Genomic DNA, 23,346 nt, shown 5'->3' on the forward strand with positions numbered 1-23,346 from the left:
TGAAAAAAGAGTGCCATATTAACAACAGTAGTAGCAATAACTGTTCCATTTTACACACATGCAGATAAATAAAATCAGTTTCAAGTTATTTCTTTATTGTTGCATTGCTGATGTTAGACATGCTTATGAGATGCTATATGTCTTAAATGTAAGGGAATAAATAATCAGGAAAGGAAATCTTTTTAATATAAAGAGATGAGAGAATACATCAGGAAAAAGAAAATAGTAATTACTTTCACCTTGGCTGAGGTTAAAATGAAAATTCTCTCAAGATCTAGTCTCATGAAGTTCAACTTGATCCTTCATGTATGAAGTCAGATAAAGTTGAATACTGTGAAAAGACTAACTTAAACTGTCAAAATATACATACGTACACATGCAAATATACACATATAAATATATATATACATATATATATATAAATATATATAGGTGCGACAGAAAAATCTTTCAGCAGAGGAATAATACTTTGTCAGATTTGACTTGTTGGACATGATTTAAAGAAGTCTGAAAGTAAGTCCAATCCTTGATCAGACATTCAGGAAACTTTTAGGCAAAGATTATTTCCATATCTTTTTCCTCTTGCTGCCATTGTAACTCCCCTGCCTTATGCATAGAATTTACATTGTTCATTCTTTCCAACTCATTTCTGTCTGCTTCTTTTTTCCCAAATTTGTCTGGTCTGCTGGTTTCTTTTTGTTGGTTTTTTTAATTTACTGGTTTGTATATTTGGTTTCTATTTTTTTTTTGTTTGTTTGTTTTTGAGGTCTGCCCAAGGCAAAATATAACCTGCTGAGATGCCATTCTCAAAGATATCATAGAGAAGAAGCTGGCAGTATCTACCTTCTAATTCAAATAGAGATATTAGTATTGTCCATCTGTTCCAGTTTACTGACTACTGAGGAAATAGGTGTGCCTTATGGATTCCTATTTCCTCCTGAGCAGTCCAATAAAGGGGGGAACATTTGGATACAATAACCTTTGACTTTGTTTCCTTTTTCTCTTTCTGATGTGGTGTGCTTTGGGAAGCACAGCAAAGCAGCATTACAGTGTACAGATTATGAATGAGGTAAGTCTATGCAACCCAAGTATGCATCCTTACTGATTCTCACAGATATGGCCACTGATAACTGTGTGCTCTCCTTTTGAGCAGTATGGAACATCCCTTACACAAGCAAGCCAAATGGGCTTTATAGAAATGTTTGTTAGGGAAGCAAGGCCCACGTGTGCTTTTGTCTGTGCATGTGCATGTCTCTTCTCTGTTCCTGTAGTTTTCGGATCTACTGATTTTAGCCAGATTTGACAGAGTAGTAGAGGTCCCAAAGATAATTAAGTGCCAGTTCCAGTTTCTTGCACACTTCTCACTTAGCAGCTGCTATCCTTTTGCTTTCTATTTTAATTTGCCATTGAAACCATGCTAACTGCTCTTCTACTCAGAAAAGCTTATAAGCAGCCACAGTTTGAACAGAAATTTCTGTTGGTAGATTTTACTGAAAGCCTCAAATATTACCTCCAAAGAACTCTGCAGGTGAGGAATAGAAGAAAAAAAAAGAAAATAATTCCTTGCTTTGCTTTATTACTTAATGTGCTCAGTTTAAAAATATGTTGTGGGTTCTGAGCACTGGTAATCATCTGTCTCTCTATGCTGTATGTGGCAACCTTCCTTTTGCTACCCAGTCTAATTCTTCTAGAGAGAAGGGGAGCAGAGTGTTTTTATTTTGTATTCATATGTCCTATAACGGATTCTCAAGTGACTGTATTTGCAAGACTATTATTTTATTGAATACAATTTTATTATTACAAAAACAAATTCAAAGTTACAGTACCTCCTTAGCATTTTTTTCTTTCTCCAGAAAAAGAAGCAGCCTCATGTCCAGTGACATGAGAGAGTAATACAACCCTCACAAAATCCAGAAAGTCTGGTGGAAGATACAAAATAAATGGAAGTCTTTCAAAGCTTTCAGAGGAAGGAGCAATACAAAGTGCTGCTAATGAAGGCAAGGATAGGGTTTTACACGTTATCCACATTCTAGGAAATGCTTTAGCTTAAGGATTGAAACTAGCATTTGAATTATTGATGCTGCTTAGGCAGAAGAAAATTGTCCAAGCATTTATTTAGTAATTAGGGAAGTAGTTATGCAGACTTTTATGTGGCTAGTTTGGACAATGAATGGCTGATATTACCATAGGTGCTACTTAAGTATTTCAGAGTTATGTAAAAGAACTACAATATAAGCATAACCATAGGTAATTTCATAATACTTAAGCTAGTCTTTTATAAAATGAAGACAGAGGGATAGATCAAGAATCACCTAGACCCCTCAAAGGAAACTGTGGAAATAGAAAGAGTGATGTAGAGCAGAAGGAAAGATTTCTAAAGCCAAATGAGAGAAATATGACAATTATAGAGTGTATGTAGAATTATATAAAAGGTACTTTCAACTTTAAGTGAGATTATATAAATAAGGTTACTTGATAGAAATATTTTGAGAAAAGAGATGCAGCATAAATAGCAAAACAATCACAACAACAAAAACTGTGGAAAATTATTTCATGAAAAAATAAATGACTGGAAAGGATAAATTCCAACAATGAAAGTTTGGCATTGTGATGAGTATTGCTGGAACTATCATTTATTGATAATTCCAATCTCAGCAGCATAGAGTCTATGAGGTAGGGGAGCATGAATTCTAGATCACAGGAGAGAAAGAAGTGTTAAGAAAAGAAGGACAGAGTATGTAGGTACTGTACTTTATCATTATGATCTGTAATGTTATACCTTTTATTGGTCCTGTAAGAAGCATTATTGTCTCAGGGACTAGAATGTTAAGGGAACAACCACTTTACGGGTTTCACCTGAAGTAAAGGCTTTCATTACTCCAAAATATTTTATCCTCTCTTATTCTACATCTCTGGCTTAATTATTTTGTTTTACTATTGTAGAACTCCCCATAGTCTTCAGAATAATTTAAATACTGAGACAAAATGAAAGACTGTAATATTTACAGCATTAAGCTTCCTTAGTGTTGTAACCAGAGGACTGGCTTCTACAGAGCAAATGTAGAATCACAGTGCCAAAACAAGTCCAAAGGATCTGAGATTCATTTTATCTTCACCTTATTTACTAAGTTATTGCCAAAACATAGCATCTACTCTTCTAGAAACAAACAAACAAACAACAACAAAAAACATGAAACAAACCCAAAACAACAAAAGAAAATGCAATAATCTCAGCAATAATAAATAACAAAAAGAGCAGGAAACTCAACTGCTGTAATTCATCAGTTAGTTCTACAGTGAGCTCAGTTAGCTCTACAAACTTCTAACACACTGGCTCAAGCTTTTGAAGAATGAAAAAAATGAAGATTGAAATGTCTCCTATGCTATTTAATCTGCAAGTAGGAGTTAAACTTAATGAAGCAGATCTATAAAAAATAGAATCAAATTTAAAAAATCATATAGCTAATTATAGTAAAATCCTTCCTCTTTTTCTGCTTCTCCAGGTAGAGGATTGTGATCTATAATCTTCCTCTTTAGACTATTCAGTGTGTTTCTTCTTTGAACAAATCATTTCTCATTTCTTAGCAATTTTGCTATTTTACCTCAATTCAACATGTAGTTTTACAACTTCATTAATAATGTATATTGAATGAGTTTACAGCTATGTTTTTATCATATGAATTTTGGAGAATAATACAGTTTTGTAATTCAGATGTGGAAATTCCAGATGTACCTATTTGCAAGTGCAAAATTGTATTAGAAACTGAAACCATCTTTGAAATTCTGGTACTAGAGAACTAAATAGACCTTTTCAAGAGGAACTCAAAGTAGCATATGAAAGAAGAGATATGTAATATCTTCTCTGAACCTAGAATACTCGACACTTTAAAACATGCGCAGTACACACTGTGTGAGTCAGCCATATGAAATGAAACTCCAGTATGATTTCCAATATGAAAAGTGCTGTAAAATAAATGACCGCATTAAACATTAGAGAGATAGTGAGGGATAATATACTAAAGAAAACATCATGTACTCATGATGAGATAAAGTGCTGAACAGACTAAATGAGCCATCTAAAAGGTTCAAACTTCATCTTCTTCTTTTTTTTCTCTCTTATTACTTTCTTTCATGACTCCCTATAGGATAAAATCAGTATAATTAATGAATTTATATCAGAAATAAACAAAACACCCTAACATTTGGAAACACAAAGCTTGTGTCTGTTAAATGAATCACTAAAACCCATTCTCTGTGAAAGAACATAAATTCCTGCTAATTTTTTCAGACTTTCAGCAGAGTGTATAGACAAGATGTCATGTGTTTAACTGTGGGAAACTATCTACGTGACAACGGGCACGTTTACTTGGACGTGCTGGACTCTTGAGTTGTCCTTGATGCCTTGGAACAAGTAACTTGCAAGAACAGCAAGAAGCAAAGCGCTGGGAAAAGCAGAAACTTTGAAACAGCAAGAGCATACAGAGACTTCCTTAAGCCAACCAATCAAATAACGCCATGTTGCAGCACGCCTTTCACAAATGCATAAAAGTCTGATTGTTCTATCAATAAACGAATCACTTGCCTAACCATATTGGTATTGTCTCGTGATCACCGGCGTGCGTGCTGCGACATTTAACAAACAAAAGTTAAAAAAAATGCACATGAAAACAACAAAATGGTAGTTAATGCAAATATATGTAGCAGACCCATGAAATATATTATTAGAACATATATTATAAATATATATTAGACTATCTGTATTTTAAACCAAATTGGACTCCATTCTGGTGCCTGAGAGCTGACCACCAACTTTTTGTAAGAGTTCTTCCACAGAACTATAATTCCACATTTTCAGGTGTGGCATAAAAATCATTCTGATCAGCTACTAGCTTGGCCATTCCACTCTCTAGAGTGGCCAGAGAATGTATTTGGAGGACTGTAGTTAATAAGGGCTGCTGCAGACTTTCTAGTTGTGTTTACTCAATCTTCTGTTTTAGAAATTTCTCATCTCTTGATTGGAGGAGTATCGGAGTTAGACACCAAAGTAAGTGTCTTCATGTAACATTTCAGGTGGTAATTATTAATCACCTGATGACAAAGAAAGAGTAGAGTTTTTTTAAAGATGATCAAATTTCTATGCTGTTGCATTTTTTAACCTCTCATGTCATTTCTCCATGTAGACTGTCCATTTTCTAGGACATCCCATATAGACTGCCTAGAAATTTTTGTATTCTGGAGCATATTCACAGAACAATCACGCACCATTTAACAACAAGTTAATAACTTTTCTATGAAATCAATGTAGAAGTTACCAAAGTTAATAAGGAGTAACCATCTTCCTACAGGTTTATTTAAACTTTATAAGCAGTTGATAAATTTTACAGGATGATTTGCTAAAAGATAAATCCATATGAAAGCAATTGCTTTCTATTCAGTTCATTTATATTTATTGGGGAAAGATAGACTGTGTAAGTACTCACCATGTTTTCTTCAGATGAATCCATAGTTATCTGTGCCATCATGTGCCACAAGAAAGTAATACTCACTGGGATTATGCTAAGGCCATTGATGTAGTTAGTGTTTGAATTTTTACTTTGCTAACCTCAACAGTGTTTCAAAGGGCTCTCAGAAGGGCAGACTAAGAAGAAATACTGCAGTGTCCATTTTAACTGTGGCTGCAAGTTGTACACAAGAGACTGGAATTGTTTGTAGGAAGAGGAAAATATTAAAGGACATCATAGTGCAATTTACAAATTGATTGCTTTTTGTTTACTTTTCTCTTTTTAAACATATTGAATATATTCTTTACTGGACACTGTTATGTTTTCTGTATCCCTCTACAAATGCATGCGGTGCTTGTCACAGCAAAGCTTCCTGCTGTCTCTAACAATGTTGCACTTATGAGTGAAATTCTGCTTATGAGTATGGATATAAATTCTTTTTAGGTATGTATATATTTATTCACGAAGTAGAAGTAACATATACCTTCAAATTTAATGTTGAGTCTTTTGTCTGTCAGTTCCCCCATGATGACACAAAGGAGCATGCACAAAGGCCTCTGCTCCCTTCTACAAGAAAATAAATACACAGAAACTGTATTAGAATATCAAAACTGTAAAAAAAAAAGGAAATTTTTTTTCTTGTCTGTTTATTTGTTTGTTTAAACAGTTTAGCAAAAAATATTACTTTCTTCTTTCTTCCTTTCTTGGAACAACATGCATATATTTTCTGCTTCATCCAAGTGACACTTTATTTATTTGCCCTTTTTTTCTTCTTTTGTTTCACCACTATAGCTAGTACAGATAGATACCATGTTAAGAAACTCAACTTGTTCTTTGTTGTTTTTTCTCTTTTATAAGTGACATAATTTACTGTACACTAGATGAGAAATAAGTGCCATCTTCTAGGAACAGATTAAAGCCACATCATGGATTTGGTCTTCAAGGCCAAAAGATTCACTTCCACAACTCTACTAGCATGTTATCAGCTGTTGAATCTGCAAATATTAGTGCTGAGATACACATTTCTTGTTAACAGCACAGAAGATGACTTCTACCACAGGAAAATTTCAAAATAAATTGCTTGAGAAATTTCAGAGTGACAAGAAAATGAGTAGATAAAATGTAAAAAAAAAACAAAACTTTTATTTTCATAAAAATGGATTTTTCTAATAATGAGAAAGCATTTTCTCTTCACTGCATCTAAATAAGATAAAGGTATCATTTTGATGAGATCACTATAAATCAGACCATGCAGGTCAGAAAGTTGTATATATTTTTAAGAACAAGACAGGAGAAAATGGTAAGTTCTTAAATACCTTCTAACCACAAGTCTTACATAAAAGGAGGTATTGCTGTTTACTGATGGAACTGGTTTATTGAGTACTGATATAAATTTCCACAATCAAAAGTAAAAGAATATGAAATTCATTTAAATAGCAGTGGATCTAAAAAGACAAAATCACTGACATTCAGGGACTTCGTAAAAAATCTTCTGTTGTTCAGAGGATCATTGCACTGTTCAAATCTGCTTGCTCTTGGGAAAACTAAGGAAGAGATGCATGTGTTTTTGAACATGTCACTACGCTCTGTCACTTTCTGTTTTCTTGTTCTGTCACTGTACATCTGCAACATGCTAGATTTGTTTACTTTCTACTCAGGTTTATACACATTGCCACAAAAAAACCTCATAGGTAGTTTAAGACTGTACTACCTGACTTTGGCAGTGGAAATCCACTGAAGTCAATATATATATATTTGTGATCTAAACCAATAAAGCATGCAATTAATTTTAAAGGAAGCATTTAAATGTTTCAAGCCACATTAACATGACTTTTGAGTAATTAAGAATGAAATTTGAAGGATGCATTAAATAAAAATAATAAACATTTTCAGATTTTTTATTGTTGTTGCTGTTGTTACTATCTAGCTTGCCTATGAAAATAAAGAACTTGGACTATATTTTTGTTTTACAAACATTGGAACTTTGAGAAAAAAAATAGTTCATCAGTGGGTAGTGTTTGAAGAAATTGTTAGTTTACTGTAAGTTAATTTCAACATTTTGAAATATCATAAATTGCTATTTCCTTGTGAATACAGCCAGTTATTTGTGTGCTGTATCTACAGATTTTCTTTATGTCCAGTTTACAGAGCAGGAAAGAATATGTTTATAGTTAACACTCTAGTTTGAACATTTCTCATTTACCACATGAGAAAATAACAGATAGTACCAATATGTAATCACAACTCTTCATGAAAAAGAATCAGTTAGTTAGTCATTACTGCTGACATATGCACCTGATTACAATTAAATGTTAATTGCATTTCATACTAGAATCTATCAGATAATCTAACCTTCCAGCTGTATTTTTCCGATGGAAAGAGTTGCTGGATGGAATCCTCATTTGTAATTCCAGGAACTACGCAGGACACTTGACAGTAATGCCTCCTATTTATTTCCATAGAAACTACAACAGACACAAAGAGCACAATAACATTTTGATAGAGCACATTCCCAGCTACAAAGCATTATTCTTCAGCATAGTCATCACCATTAGCTATGCATTTTTCACAAGATGATTAAGAAACTGCCTGCCATACTCAAAAAATCTGCATGACCATCTCAAATATGACTTGACTTTTACATGGCTGTTGCCACTGCTAGAATGCACCACTTACTGCCTCACTGTGCTCACATCCACTGTTTGGTCTCCATAAACATTCAGCAAGTTTCAATGAATATAAATAGGTGCAATTTTTTCTAAATGGAGGAATTCAATGACACATCCTGCCTTCATATGCCCTTCATGTGAAACGCCATTTTGTTGGACTGCCCCTCTGCTGTCATCTGCTGTGCACGGCAACAAAATGTAGCAGAATGTTGCTGGGAAGTTTCATACTCTACTACCACACCACCAACAACCACTTCTGACATCATGAACTAATTCAATAAAATAGGAGGTATTACTTTTGGAATATGTGTATCTTTATTGATCTAGAATATTGGGAATGGGATCAGCCTAAATTCAGAATAAATGAACATCTTAATAAGTGATTTTTATTTGTTGTTATTTGTCTTTAAAATTTAGCTTTAAAATAGACCCTGAGTAAAATGCCAGTTGTTTAAACTCTCACTTCAATTTTATTTGCAGTGTATATCAACATGCAGGAGTACTGCAATCTTTTGTGCTACATTCCATAAACTCTTTGGGCTGGATTCTCATTAAATAGTTTTAATTTTCTTTTCATCAGTGTCCAACTTCATCAGCTTTAAGGATGTTTTTGATTTATAATAATTCTCAGAAAGAACCAAAAGCAAACTTCATACTATGCCTTTGCTTATTAATAGATTATCTGCACACCTTTTGAAAAAGATCTCTTTTTACAGGTTCATGAGTACGTGAAAAAGAAGACATGATATAAATTTCTGAGAAATATATGAAATAAACTAGAATTCTTCAAAGAAGAACATCTCTTAGCAGCACAAATATTCTGAATGGTCTGCAGCACAAACTAAGCAGTAATCAATTTTTTTTTTAAGGTTGATTAGGATATGTTTATAATGTAAACAGAAACATTTTTTTCTGTTGTAACTAATTATTTTTGAAGTCCCACAAATGTTTTGTCAGCTACTAATAAAAATAGATTTATTTACAGTAATCAGTGACACTGATAATATCCAAAACAATTTTCTATTCCTGTTTTATGAAACACAAAATGCACAATTCTGTGATCAAACTATTTCAGAAATATTCCAAATAACACTAATTATATAGTAACATAATTTTAATGTTTTTCATTTTCAGTCTCTTTAGTGATCTTAGTAATGCTAAGACTACCTGTACCTACTGTTCTGAGAAACTAATGGTATTTTATATCTCAGTTCCACAGACTCATTCAATATATGCTTCCACTGCCTTGCAACAACCCCTTCTCCATGAATTGTCAGTTTATATGCTTACAGAAGCATTTTCAAGACAGTGCAGCATCTAGCAGTTTATGTGGTGTTCAGCTTCATTGCTGTGTTTGCTATGCTTATGTAGCAATACTTTTCATGCTAACGGCTTGCTGAGAATTGCTGTATATCATACTGACCTGCAGGACTCTCCCTCACATGTGGTATTTACCCATTTACCATCTGGTGCTGTGACACTTTCCCAAACTGTTAGAATGCAAGTACCACAACTGTTCCTGAGAGGAGGAAGTTGATCTGCTGAATCGTCTGCTTAAACCTTAGAAATAAAAAGCCTGTAACAGAAGAACCCATCTTATAAATGTCCTTCCCAATTAATGTTCAATCAAACTTACTGGCACTGCACATGTATTCTTCACAGTTTTCAGAAGGTCTGTTATCCTGAATGTATTCACAGTGCATTGGCAAGTCACGACAGTATGATTTTCTTGAAAATACAAAACAATTCTAAAATTATTTTCAAACTTTTGATAGAATGTGTATGGGACACTCATTGCATTCCCAGGCACTCTTGGAGACTATCTGCAGCTTTCTGCATGGCAGATGCATAGAAAAAAAAAAAAAGTACACTGTTGCAAACCATGCCAGTTCATGGCTATTGTCATGGTTATCCAAGGATTTCCAAAGTCAATGGAAATACTCTGATTCAAACAAATTTCACATCTATAATATCCTGAATATATTACAAAGATCACTCCAAAAGTAATGTCTCCTATTTATTTCAATGGAAATATCTCCTATTTATTTCAATGGAAACTACCATAGGAAGAATAACACCATTTGATAGTGGAACTACTCAGCTGCAAAACACTATTTATCAACATAGTCACAAACATCAGCTACACATTTTCATCAGCAATGAACAAGAGCGGGCATGCCACGCTTGTAAAAATTTGTGTGGCTCTCCAGAACACATCTTGTTTTTCACATCTCTGTCACTGCTGCTGAAGCACACCACCCACAACCTCACTGTGCTAACATCCACTCTTTGGTCTCCAGAAATGTTCATCAAGCATTGATTGATGTCAATGTGTGCAATTTTTTTCCAGATGGAGGAATTCAGTAACATACTTTTGTTTCATACGCATTTCCATGACAGATGCCATTTTGTCAGACTACCCCTCTGCTGTCATCTGTTGCATAGAAAAAAAATTCAAAGGAATGTTGTCAGGAAGGTAAATGGTCTTTGAACTAATAAAATAAGGATAAATAGTACATGATAATACATGTTGGGATCCACAAAGTAAAGGTAAAAAATACTTTGCTTCAGGAAATTTCTGTGGTTGCAACTATCATTCATTTCCTTCCATAGATTCTTGGCAGACTCCATTATGATTGTTCAGACTATTTTATCTAGCCTTCTAGCCATTTCTTTATGGCTCATATCTCCACTATTCACTCCTTTCAGAATTCCTTCCAATTTTTTTCTCGTCCACGCCGGAGGCTGGTGACTTTCACACAAATATTTTTTTTTGCAATCAACTCATGTAGAGGCCAGTGTTCCCCACCAGCTTTTTCTCTTTGTAAGCTTGTACCTTTTAGTGTCATCATAGCATTTGTGTTGATGAGGATAGGCTTGTACGACAGGCATTGTTTTTCTGTTTATTATTATTGATAAATTTAAAGTAATCTTGAGACTTTGGTGGAAAGATAAAATGTCCTATTAGGAAAAAAGTCAACTTCTTTCCACTTTTTCTGTCCATTTAACTATCAAAAGTGTCAAAAGTCCTTAAGCCCAGTTATGACTGGCAGCAAAACCAGCAAATAAACATCATACATATCACTCTGTTACACCAGGTGGAATATTTGATTTCATAAACGATCTTTGAGGTGGTCGCATCCAAAATTGGTAAAGTTTATACACTTGGTTAATGTTGAATTTCTCCATTTTATTTATTTTTTTCCTCCAAATTTCTAACCTCCATGGCATTCCTTACAATCTCTAGGACTTTTACTTGAAATTCAGCACTCAGCCTTATGAAATTCTCCTCTGTCATTGCAATACCAATGAGAAATTCTGGGAAGGCAGATGCTTCATTCTCTGTTTCACTAAATATAATTTTTTATTCAGCCTGAATCCTCAGGGGGTTTTCAGCCTGGGTGTGAAGACTGAAACTCTCTGGAAGAAATATTTTCAAATGTAAAAGTGGATCACGTAAAACTTCATTTTTGTCCTCTAACTTTAATAGAAAAATAGTAGTTATCAAAGATGTGCTGACTCTACCTCTTCCATCTACTATTTTGTATATTAATTTAAATACAGTGCCATGGACAAAAGCAGATAAGAAAGGATGGATATGGTAGGGAGGAAGACTCATGGATTTTTTTTGTTTTGTTTGTTTTTTACTTTATAAAGATCTGCGGCTAAAAAAACTCAGTACCATTTTATTCTGCAACAAATAAGAGAAAGTCACCCTTGAAGAAGTACATTGTGCATGAGGCACTCTGTTCAGAGAATACATTAAACAATTATTTTTTATCTTGACATATTTTTTGTGCATTTACAAGACATTTTTAAAATTTATATAGAAAGTGAAATCATGAGAATATTTTAGCATTATTCAATCAGCTTGCAACATTCTTTCAAGAATGTTGTTCAAGAGCTAAAACTATGATTATTTACTTTCTAGGATTATGATTGGACTATGAACTTTACTGCATTGAAACATTCTGAGTTTAACTGAATTACTTGATATTGTCATTCATTTTAGGATTTATGTCACTGTATACGTTCAAAAATTTCAAAAGTGAAAGTTTGAAATTCATTAACTAGTTTTCTTTGAATTGTGTGCTGTAAAAATCAGCTCACTTAATCTTAACCGGATTATTTATCTGTTTGCTAATAACTGACCAAATTATTTCATCAAACAAAATTGTAAATATAGTCCCTGATTTATTTCTTTATTATTCCTATTCCTGTGCTACAAATAATATTGGACTTTACTGGGGAATGGAAGGATTGAGCACAGCCCTGCCAAAAAGGACCTGGGTGTATTGGTGGATGGGAAAATGGACATGAGCCAGCAATGTGACCTTGCAGCCCAGAAAGCCAACTATATCCTGGGTTGCGTCAAGAGAAGAGTGGTCAGCAGGTCGAGGGAGGTGATCCTGCTCCTCTGCTCTCCTCTGGTGAGGCCTCATGTGGAGGACTGCATCCAGATGTGGAGACTTCAGTACAGGCAAGACATAGACCTGTAGGAGCGTGTCCAGAGGAGGAACACAGAAATGATCCAAGGGATGGAACACCTTCCCTTCGAGGACAGGCTGAGAGAGCTAGGGCTATTCAGCCTGGAGAAGAGAAGGCTCCAAGGTGACCTGATAGCGGCCCTTTGATATCTAAAGGGGAGCTACAGGAAAGAAGGGGACAGACTCTTTAGAGGAGTCTGTGGTGATAGAACAAGGGGAAATGATTTCAAGCGTAAAGAGGGTAGATTTGGGCTGCATCTAAGGAAAACGTCTTTTACAGTGAGGGTGATTAGGCACTGGAACAGGCTGCCCAGAGAGGTGGTGGATGCCCCGCCCCTGGAAGCTTTCAAGGTGAGGCTGGATCAGGCTCTGGGCAACCTGATCTAGCTGTGGATGTCCCTGTTCATTGCAGGGGAGTTGGACTAGATGACCTTTAAAGGTCCCTTCCAACTCTAAGAATTTTATGACTCTATGATTCTTCATGTTCTTCATACTTGAAAATAGTTGTTCACAAATGTACCTACTGCCAAAAAGTGATGATAAGTATAAGGTGTGATTGTGAAGTGAAGGATATCTTTCTCTGGTCAGATAGGTCTGATAAAAGTCTGATAAAGAGTCTTCATTGAATTTTCAAGTTGAATATCTGATTGCAACTCAATATATTTCAATTCAGCCCAGGCACTGTCAATCACATACCAATGTTTGGTTGTTGCTGAGTGATGTGTGCATCCTTGGGGCTGAGCTGGGCTGCTCAGGGAGGAAGATCCACCACCGTGATGGTGCTGGGCAGGGGACAGCTGCAGGACCATCTGGGACAGGCTCCATGTGGCCTGCGGGCCACAGATCGGACATACCTAGATCACTGTCTCCTCTCCCTGAATGAGGAATGAAGGAATCATCTTTTCTTCTACATATAAAGGAAGGCCTATGATGAAAATAGTCATTGACTCGATGTTATTGAACAAAAAATCTGTTATAACTGACTAGAACATATAACTGAGACTTCAGTTAACTTGTGTAGGAGGAACACCAATTATGGATTACCGTGGATCCTCAAGGGCAAAGATTTTGAACTTAAGATATAGTTGCAGAGATTTATGTTTCAAACTCATGAATAAATTTGTATGAACTATCTTCAATAGTCCCATTAAAATCTAAACTAATGGCGAATGTGCAAATCTCCTATGTGAAGAAACTAGTACCACACACTGAGAAAAAAGATCCCTACAGTGAACAATGGAGAAATAGCAGTAGTTCACCACTTTAGAGGTGGATACTCACATGAATGAAATTCCTTTTATATACTTTATTGTCTTCATGCATTTAAAGGTAGTTTCAGACTGTAAATGGGATTCTATGAGTAAGGCACTTTCTTTTTTAAAATAAGGTTCTTGCAATTATATTTGACAAGAAAAAATGCACCAAAAAACTGCAAGCATATAAACAAAAGCGAAGGGAGGATAGTGAATGAACTGTAATCGAAATCCATGCTAACTACAGATAAGCATACCAGTCTGAATATTATATACGTAGAAATGGTAACCATTAAACAAACAAACGAAGAAACAAAGAAACAAAGAAATAAATAAGTAATTGTGGTAATTAATTCCCTTTTTATATACATATTTCAAAAAGCTATCATTAGCAATGCAGATTGACATATTTGATGATAAAATTCATGAATGTGCTTATTTATCTATCAGCCTTAGCTAACGGTATTGCAAGAGACATTCTCAAATACCGAAAAAATACTCTTCTGTTCTAATATCAGCAGTAAATAGTCCCTTCTGTAAGGGATCATAACTTTGGTTCATGTCTCCTTAAGGAGCTGTTATTTAAACAGGAGTCTATAGGGTTCATAAAGGTTAACATCAACGGCTAAGCCTGTCAGTTTAGGATCTTCTGTTGACTTACTCATTCACTTCTGTTGTTCTATGAATAAAAGAGAACTGGGAGGAATATTCAGGAACAAAGCACCCACTTGGGAAGCTGAGTAGAAATTTATTGTAATAATAAGTCTTAAAGTAAGTTACATTGCAGTCATATCTACTGATATACCTTCTGGCAATGCATCTTTCTATGGAAAGCCTTTTTTTTATACTAAAAGATCTTTCTAGGTTAGACAATAAAGAGAAAAAAAAATCTTACACATGAAAACAGATTGTAAATAGGTAAAAGTATGGATCTAGGAAAAAGGATGTAATAGAGGGGAGGGGTGCCATCTGGAGGGATCGGGACAGGCTTGAGAGCCCATGCCAACCTCATGAAGTTCAACAAGGCCAAGTGCATATGGACTGGGGCAGTTTCAAGCACAGACACGGGTTGGGTTGAGAAGGGCTTGAGAAAAGCTCTGAGGAGAAGGATTTGGGGATGCTGGTTGATGAAAGATTCAGCATGAGCTGGCAATGTGTGCTTGCAGCATGAAGGCCAATTGTATTCTGGACTGCATCAAGAGAAGCGTGACCAGCAGGTCAAGGGAGGTGATTCTGCCCCTCTACTCTGCTCTTGTGAGACCCCACCTGGAGTACCGCACCCATTTCTGTGGCCCCCAGCACAAGAAGGACATGGAGCTGTTGGAGTGGGTACAGAGGAAGGCCACTAAAATGATCAGAGGTTCTAGAGCACCTCCCGAACAAGGACAGGCAGAGAGAGTTGGGGCTGTGCAGCCTAGAGAAGAGAAGGCTCCAGGAGGACCATATAGCAGCCTTTCAGTACCTGAAGGGGACCTACAGGAAAGCTGGGGAGGGACTATTTATAAGGGCAGGTAGCAACAGAACAAAGATAAATAGTTTTAAACTGGAAGAGGGTAGATTTAGACTAGACATTAGGAAGAAATTCTTTATTGTGAGGGTGATGAGACACTTGTACAGGTTACCCACTGAGGCTGTGGATGCCCCCAGTCTGGAGGCATTCAAGGCCAGGCTGGATGGGGCTTTGAGCAGCCTGGTCTAATAGGAGGTATCCCTGCCTATAGTAGGAGGGTTGGAACTAGATGATCTTAAAGGTCCCTTCCAACCTAAATCATTCTATGATTCTATATAGATGAAAGGGTTGTTTTTGTTTTTTTTTTTTTCCACTATGAAAGGAATTGTAACAGTGAAAAAAAAATCAATTCTTTCATAAATATACTACAGGAACTTAAAAAAAAATTCTCCACTACATTCTAGTATAGCAGAGAAGTAGAAGATGATTTCAGGTACCTACCACCATATGTAGGCAATAAACTATGATGTCTCATTCGTAAGGGGAGGGAAAGAGTGACCAGATTTGCAAATACCCCCAGTTAGATAAAGGTGCAATGATATGCAGAGACCTGCACACAATCATCATTTGTAATGAGTGATGATTTATACTACAGTTGTTTCAGAAATACTGGAACACAATTATCCCCAAAATATTGGCACTCTAGCACTTAGAATCTTAAACTGTGTAGCTGAACTATACAATTTTAAGGAACCAAGATAAGCCTCACAACTACATAACAACTTTATGACTTAATACATATATGAGAGATATGGCTCCTAAGAACCTGAAATAGATCTTGCAATTACTTAATAATTTTGTGAGAGGAAAAGTGTGAAAACAGAAAAATGAGGAAAATGGAAAAAGAATGACAATCAGAGAAACAGACAAGGAAAAGTTTGATCATTAGTCTATTTTGAAGGCCTGTTTTGAGGAGTTTCAGCATCAGCCAACAGTGATGGAGAAAGGACGAGATGATGAGCGCACTTGTCCAGAGGTGATAGTCTTGAAACAGCAACAATGACCACCTAGAAGAAGGAGAAAGAGAAGATGGTAAAGACAACCCACCCAGAGTCCATTACAGGCATCCTTTTACGCCTGCTAAGTCATGAACAAGCAAGTTTGTAATAACAAGTTTGTCGAAAATAAGTTTTCAGCCGAGATGTTCTTGAGGGAAGTGTAGGCCAGTTTGTCAGTGAAGTAGGACTAGCCCGTTAGAGGATGGGACATCATACTTGCTGATTTCAGCCTTCAACTGGTTGTCATGGCAACAGCCTTGCACTGCAAGTGTTTGAGACGTATCAAGCTCACTCCAGAAATTCAGAAAGTGCTTTTTGTTTGTCCTTTACAGTGCCTTTTAATGACTTTAAAGATGGCAGGATGACAGCACAGACTCCTCACTGAGTTATTGTAGGGTTAGTTAACATTTACTCCAAAGTAACTGACAAAGAATCAAGAGAGTTTAAAGGTAGGTGTTAATGCCTAAACTGTCCATGTGGCCATTCAAATTCATCTATAGTTATATATTTTAGGAATTGGTAAATTAGAATGATCGAGAGTTGAAAGCTGTTCTCTTTCTGACTCTGAAAATTGTCTACATATCCCATGTCTCCTTACAATTCCATGTTTCACCAATAAATCCACCCAAACAACTAAATAGTCTGGTTCCACTATTCCACATTCCACTAAAATAAGAATAATATACCTTATTAGTTTTCTATTTTTCTTACCATACTGCTCAGCAGGTCTTAGATCACCCTTTTCTTCTCTTACTCAGGGTACACTTTTACAAACAAATGGACTATTTTCACAGCTCTCCCAGTTCTGTAACTGCTGATGAAGAGAGCTGCAAGTCAGGTTGCATCTGTTAATGAGGTTCCAGATATTACAGTAGAACTGAACAGATCAATATCTGGAACATAATCTGAGGGCTGCTCCAAAAGTATTGCCTCCTATTTTATTATATTGGCCTGCAATGTCAGAAGCAGATGTTGGTGGAATGTCAGTAGAAAGTGAATCTTCCTGCCAATATTCCATTACATTTTGCTGCCATGTGACAGATGGCAGCAAAGGGGTAGTCTGACAAAATCGTGTCTGACATGGAAATGTGTATGAAGTAAAGGTGTGTCATTGAATTTCTCCATGCAGAAAAAATTGTACTCATTGACATTCATCAATGCTTGCTGAACATTTCTGGGGATGAAACAGTGAATGTTAGCATAGTGAAGTGGTGGGTAGTGCATTTCAGCAATGATGGCAGAGACATGGATGACAAGTCACGTTCTAGAAGGCCATGAAGATTTTTAAGAGCATACCATGCAGTCTCTCATTCATTACTGGTGAAAACACAGAGCTAATGGTGGAGACTGTGTTGAAAACTAATTTTTTGTAGCTGAGAATTTGCTCTATCAAATAGTGTTACTGTGCTTTTTGTATGTTTTAGTTTCCATAGAAATAAATAGGAGGTATTACTTTTAGAGTGACCTATGTATTTGTTGTCTGCTATAGGATACCCTACTAGGAAGAAAAAGCGGATGAGGCCCTCTACAGACAGACAGAAGAAGCTACATGTTCACTGGCCCATGTCCTCGGGGGAGTTTAACCACACTAATATCATCTGGAAAGATAACATGGCAGACTGTAAGCAACCCAGGAGGTTTCTGGAAAGCCCTGATAATTTTCTCACCCACCTAGTGAAGGTGCCACTTAAAATAAGTGCTCTGCTGTTCTTCAAAGTCAGAAAAAAAGACTTGTTTTGCGTGTGGTGGTTGAAGGCAGCCTTATCTACAGTGACCATGATATGCTGTAGTCCAGGATATCAGGGTAGGGAAGAGGATTGCTAGCACACTCATAACCCTGGACTTCAGGAGAGCAAACTAGTGTCTTCAAAAATCTGATTGAAATTGTCCCACAAGATAAGGCCTTCAAGGGAAAGGGCATCCAAGAAAGCTGGTTAGAATTCAAGAATCACTTCCTCCAAGTTCAAGGGCTGTCAGTCCCATCAAATAGGAATATGGGCAAAAATGTGAGAAGAATTTCATAAATGAACCAGGATATCCTAGTGTCAACAGTTTACGGGTGTTCGGCCCGGTTCCGTGACCAATGCGGAGGGAGACCCACGGACCCATGCCCTGGGAAAGGAAAAAAGGAAAAAAGGGTAGGCAAATGGGCCTAGAAACAAAAATAGCGGCAACAATCTGAAGAGAAACAAACTAATTTACTAAATAAGATATCGGAATGCAAAACAGCACACTATAATACAATATAATTACAATTTAAGCTAATAAATCAAATACAGTGAGAGAGAGTGTCCAAAATTAAAGTAGGCCTTACTCTAATACCAACGATAAGATGGCTGGGGAGCGAGATGCTGCCGAGACGAGAGACGGGCGGAAAGAGAAACAAGGTCTTGTGATCTGCAAGTTTTTACTTTTCCCTCTGACCAGAAACGGTAACAGAGGAGCAACATCCCCTAGGGAATGTAGTAGACCTTCTCTTCTGGGAACCAGGTACATACACTACATGACATTATGATGTGGAATACCAGCTAGATCAGTTTTTCTGGGCAACCTACTCCAGCACCTTCACCATCTTCTGAGCAAAGAATTTTCTCCTATTCTAATCTAAATCTCTCTTTTAGTTTAAAACCATTCCTCCTTGTCCTATCACTATCAGACCATATAAAAAGTCGTTCTTCCTATCTTTAAATACTTGAAAGCTGCATTGAGGTATCTCTGGAGACTTCTCCAGATTGCATATGCCCAGCTCCCTCAGCCTGTTTTCGTAAGAGAAGTGCTCCAGCCCTGATCACCTTCACAGCCCTCCTCTGGATCTGCTCTATGTCTTTCTCATACACGATGCACCTGACATAAACACAGTACTCCAGGTGGGGCCTCACAATGGCAGAATAGAGGGGTACAATCACCTCCCTCACCCTGCTAGCCACTTCTCTTTTGAGAGATCATTGCCTCTGAATTTAAATTTCACTTCTGTTTGTATTCTCTCTTTTTTTTTTCATTGATAAATATTCTTGAAAAAAAAATGGAAAAAAAAAAAGAAGTTCAGTGTTATAATGAATGAGTTTATTTGGGTCAAGAGAAGTTCATACATTAGTACTTGCAGACCCATTCTGCCGCGGATATTCCAGGGATTTAGAGCCGAACGCTACACGGTGCGGGAAGCATGACAATCTCAATATGAGTACGCAAGCGTCAGCTTTAATGGAGTACTTCACAACATATATAGAAACTGAGTTACACCTGGCAAACTGCCATTGGTGGGGCTACCCCAGCCCCATCCTCTGATTGGTGATTACAACTTGTTGAACAAACAAAGCCAAACAGCAACCACCCCCCTGTGCCCAACAGTTAACCTCCTGATACTTCTGTCCTTGGGCTCCGCCCCACCCAAGGACCCCTAGGCCCTGCCAACCGTCCACCCAGAACTACTCCATACACACACTCTGCAGTACTTCCTTGCTCGTACAGTCACTCAAGTGCCTAATCCTGCAACACCATTCTATTGCTGGATAAGTATACTCACCATTTTTCTCATACCTTCCAAAGTTTTACCGGGTGCAAGCTAATCTATGGCATTCTAAGTCATCTTTCTTTTAAAACAAAACTGAATCATCCTCAAAGTTCAAATTACATTAGCTAAAACTACAAATCTAGAAAGTCACCCAAAAACCTTGTAATTCTGTAGCTTCAGTTTTGCAAAGAGTATTGAACAACAGACTGCCTTGGGGACTGCAGCTGAAATAAAGCTCCAATGGAATCAGAAAACTACCCAGCAAATTATCTAAACACAGAAGTTACCCAAAATATACAGTCTTGAATCAAAAATACATACTTACAGGATTAAGAAAGTATGATTTCAGACAAAACTGTGTTCATTACTAGGAGATGTAATACAACCTGTACCTTCCAGATGCATTTATTTGTACCCAAAATATTACTTTTTTTTTCAGGTTTGTTATTTATTTTGATATCTTTTGCATTAATATTCAAATGCTGAGTTGTTTTTCCCCCAATGCAAATCAAATATTATTATTTACTAAGCCATGAAAATCATGCAGATATTTTCATTCTACTCTTATAAAAAGGAACCCTGAATTAAACTCATATGCACTTATGATTTGTTAGAGTAGAAGAAAAGTGATTGGATTATGTTTTATTCCTTTCTTTTGACATAAAATTGCCATCTGCTCTTGACAGATTCATCTTTTTTTCCCTCCTAATTTGTATGTACTATTATTCTTATTGAAAATACTCTGTGATACTTGATCTTTATTATTCATTTATGCACATGTAGTGTTTAAATTTCTCAAGCATCATTGTAATCTGTCAATCCTTTCCCTCATTCTCTTTTCATTGTTTTCTTTTGCTTTCTTGATTGTTCATAAGAATGTTCTTTACCATGGTCTAGCAATGAAGATCTGTTCTTTGCGGCATTCTGGGACAAGGTCAATCAATTGAAATAAAATAATTTCCTTTTTTTTTTCCATAGAAGTGAGTCATGAAAATAATTTCTGCAGCTTTACTTGATTAGTTTTTGAATGAATGATTTTAAATATCTTGATTGCATACTCCATTAGGCACTCTAAATGTATTATATTTTACCTTGTGACATGTACAAAAATGTGAGGCAGGTTGACTTATTTCAGGAACTCAGACCTTTCTCATCTTAGAATCATAGAATCATTAAGATGGAAAAGACCTCTAAGATTATCTAGTCCAACTGTCCGCTTACCACAAACATTGCCCACTAAACCATGTTCCTTAGTACCACATCTACACGTTTCTTGATCACCATCAGGTATGTTGACTCCACCATCTCCCTGGGCAGCCCATTCCAGCACCTGACCACTCTTGTGGAGAAGGTTTTCTTAATATCCAACCTGAATCTCCCCTGGTGCAACTTGAAGCCATTCCCTCTAGTCCTATCACGAGCTACCCGGCAGAAGAGGCTGACACCCACTTCACCACAATCTCCTTTCAGGTAGTTGTAGAGGGTGATAAGGTCTCCCTTTAGCCTCCTCATCTCCAGACTAAACAAACCCAGTTCCCTCAACCTCTCCTCATAATATTTGTGCTCCAGACCCCTCACCAGCTTTGTTGCCCTTCTCTGGACACGCTCCAGGGCCTCAGTGTCTTCTAGTGAGAGGCCCAAAACTGAACACAGTACACAAGATGCAACCCCACAGGAGCTGAGTATAGGGGGACAGTCACTTCCTTGCTCCTGCTGGCAGTGCTATTTCTGATATGAACCAGGATGCCATTGGCCTTCTTGGCCACCTGGGCACACTGCTGGCTCATGTTCAGCTGAGTGTCGACCAACGCCCCCAGGTCCATTTCCTCTACACAGTCTTCCAGCCACTCTGTCCCAAGCCTGTAACATTTCACAGGGTTGTGATCAAAGTGCAGGACCCACCACTTGGTCTTGCTGAACTTCATCCCATTGGCTTCCACCCAGCAATCCAGCCTATCCAGATCCCTGTGAAGGGCCTTCCTACCATCAGGCAGATTGACACTTCCTCCTAGCCTGGTGTCAACTGCAAACTTACTGAGGGTGCACTTAATTCCCTCATCCAGATAATCAAGCAAGATATTAAATGGAAAGGCCCCAGTACCAACCCCAGGGGAACCTTACTCATTACAGATGGATGCAACTCCATTCACCAGCACTCTCTGGGCCCATTTCTCCAGTCAGTTCCTTACCCAGCAAAATGTACCTGCCCAAGACACGAGCTGCCAGCTTCCCCAGGAGAGTACTGTGGGAGGCAGCATCAAAGGCTTTACTAAAGTCTAGGTAGACTATGCCAGCATCCTTTCCCTCATCCACAAGGGAGGTCAGTTATTCATAGAAGGAGATCAGGTTGGTCAAACAGAACCTGCTTTTCATGAACCCATGCTGTCTGGGCCTGATTCCCTTGTTGTTCCACACATACGATATGATCTCACTCAAGATGATCTATTCCATAACTTTTCCTGGCACCGAAGTCAGACTGAGTCCTCCTTCCAACTCTTCTTGCAGATGGGAGTCACACTTGTAAGCCTGCAGTTCTCTGGGAACTTTCTGGTTGACCAGGAACATTGATGGTGTAAAATGGCTTGACTATCACCTCTGCCAACTCTCTTACCACCCTCGTGTGGATCCCATCTGGCCCCATGGAATTGTAGCAGTCCAGGTGGAGTAGAAGGTCCCTAAATATTTCTACCTGAATTGTGAGGAGTTTGTTCTGCTCCCCATCCCAGACTTCCAGGTCAGGAGGTAGAGTATTCCAAGGATAACTGGTCTGTCTTTTAAAGACAGATGTAAAGAAGGCATTGAGTACCTCAACCTTTTCCTTATCCTCAGTGATCATGTTTCCCACCACATCCAGTAAAGGCTGGAGATTCTCCTTAGCCCTCCTCTCACTGTTAAAATGTTCGTAAAAAAATTTTTTGTTGTCTTTTACTACAGTGGTGAAGTTGAGTTCATGCTGGGCTTTTGCCTTTCTAATTTCCCCCTGCATATCCCAACAATTTCTTTGTACTCTCCCCAAGTTGCCTGTCCCTCCTTCCACAGGAGGTAGACTCTCTTTTTCTTTCAGAGTCTCAGCACAATTTCCCTGTTCATCCATACTGGTCTTCTTCCCCTCTGGCTCATCCTATGGCACTCTGGGATAGCCTACTCCTGTGCTGTTAGGACTTTCTTCTTGAGGAGCAACCAGCCTTCCTGTACTTTACCCTTCCTGTACAGACTCCAAAGGGATTCTCCATACCAGTGTCTGTTGTTCAGAGCCTGCCCTCTGGAAGGCCAAGGAAGCAGTTTTTCTGGCCCCCCTCCTGACTTCACTAAGAATAGAGAACTATACCATTTTGTGGTTGCTCTGCCCAAGACAGCTCCCAACTTTCACATCTCCCACCAATCCTTCTCTGTTTGTGAACAGCAGGTCTAGTGGGG

This window comes from Numida meleagris, chromosome 1 (assembly GCF_002078875.1).
Source record: "Numida meleagris isolate 19003 breed g44 Domestic line chromosome 1, NumMel1.0, whole genome shotgun sequence".
NCBI lineage: Eukaryota > Metazoa > Chordata > Aves > Galliformes > Numididae > Numida > Numida meleagris.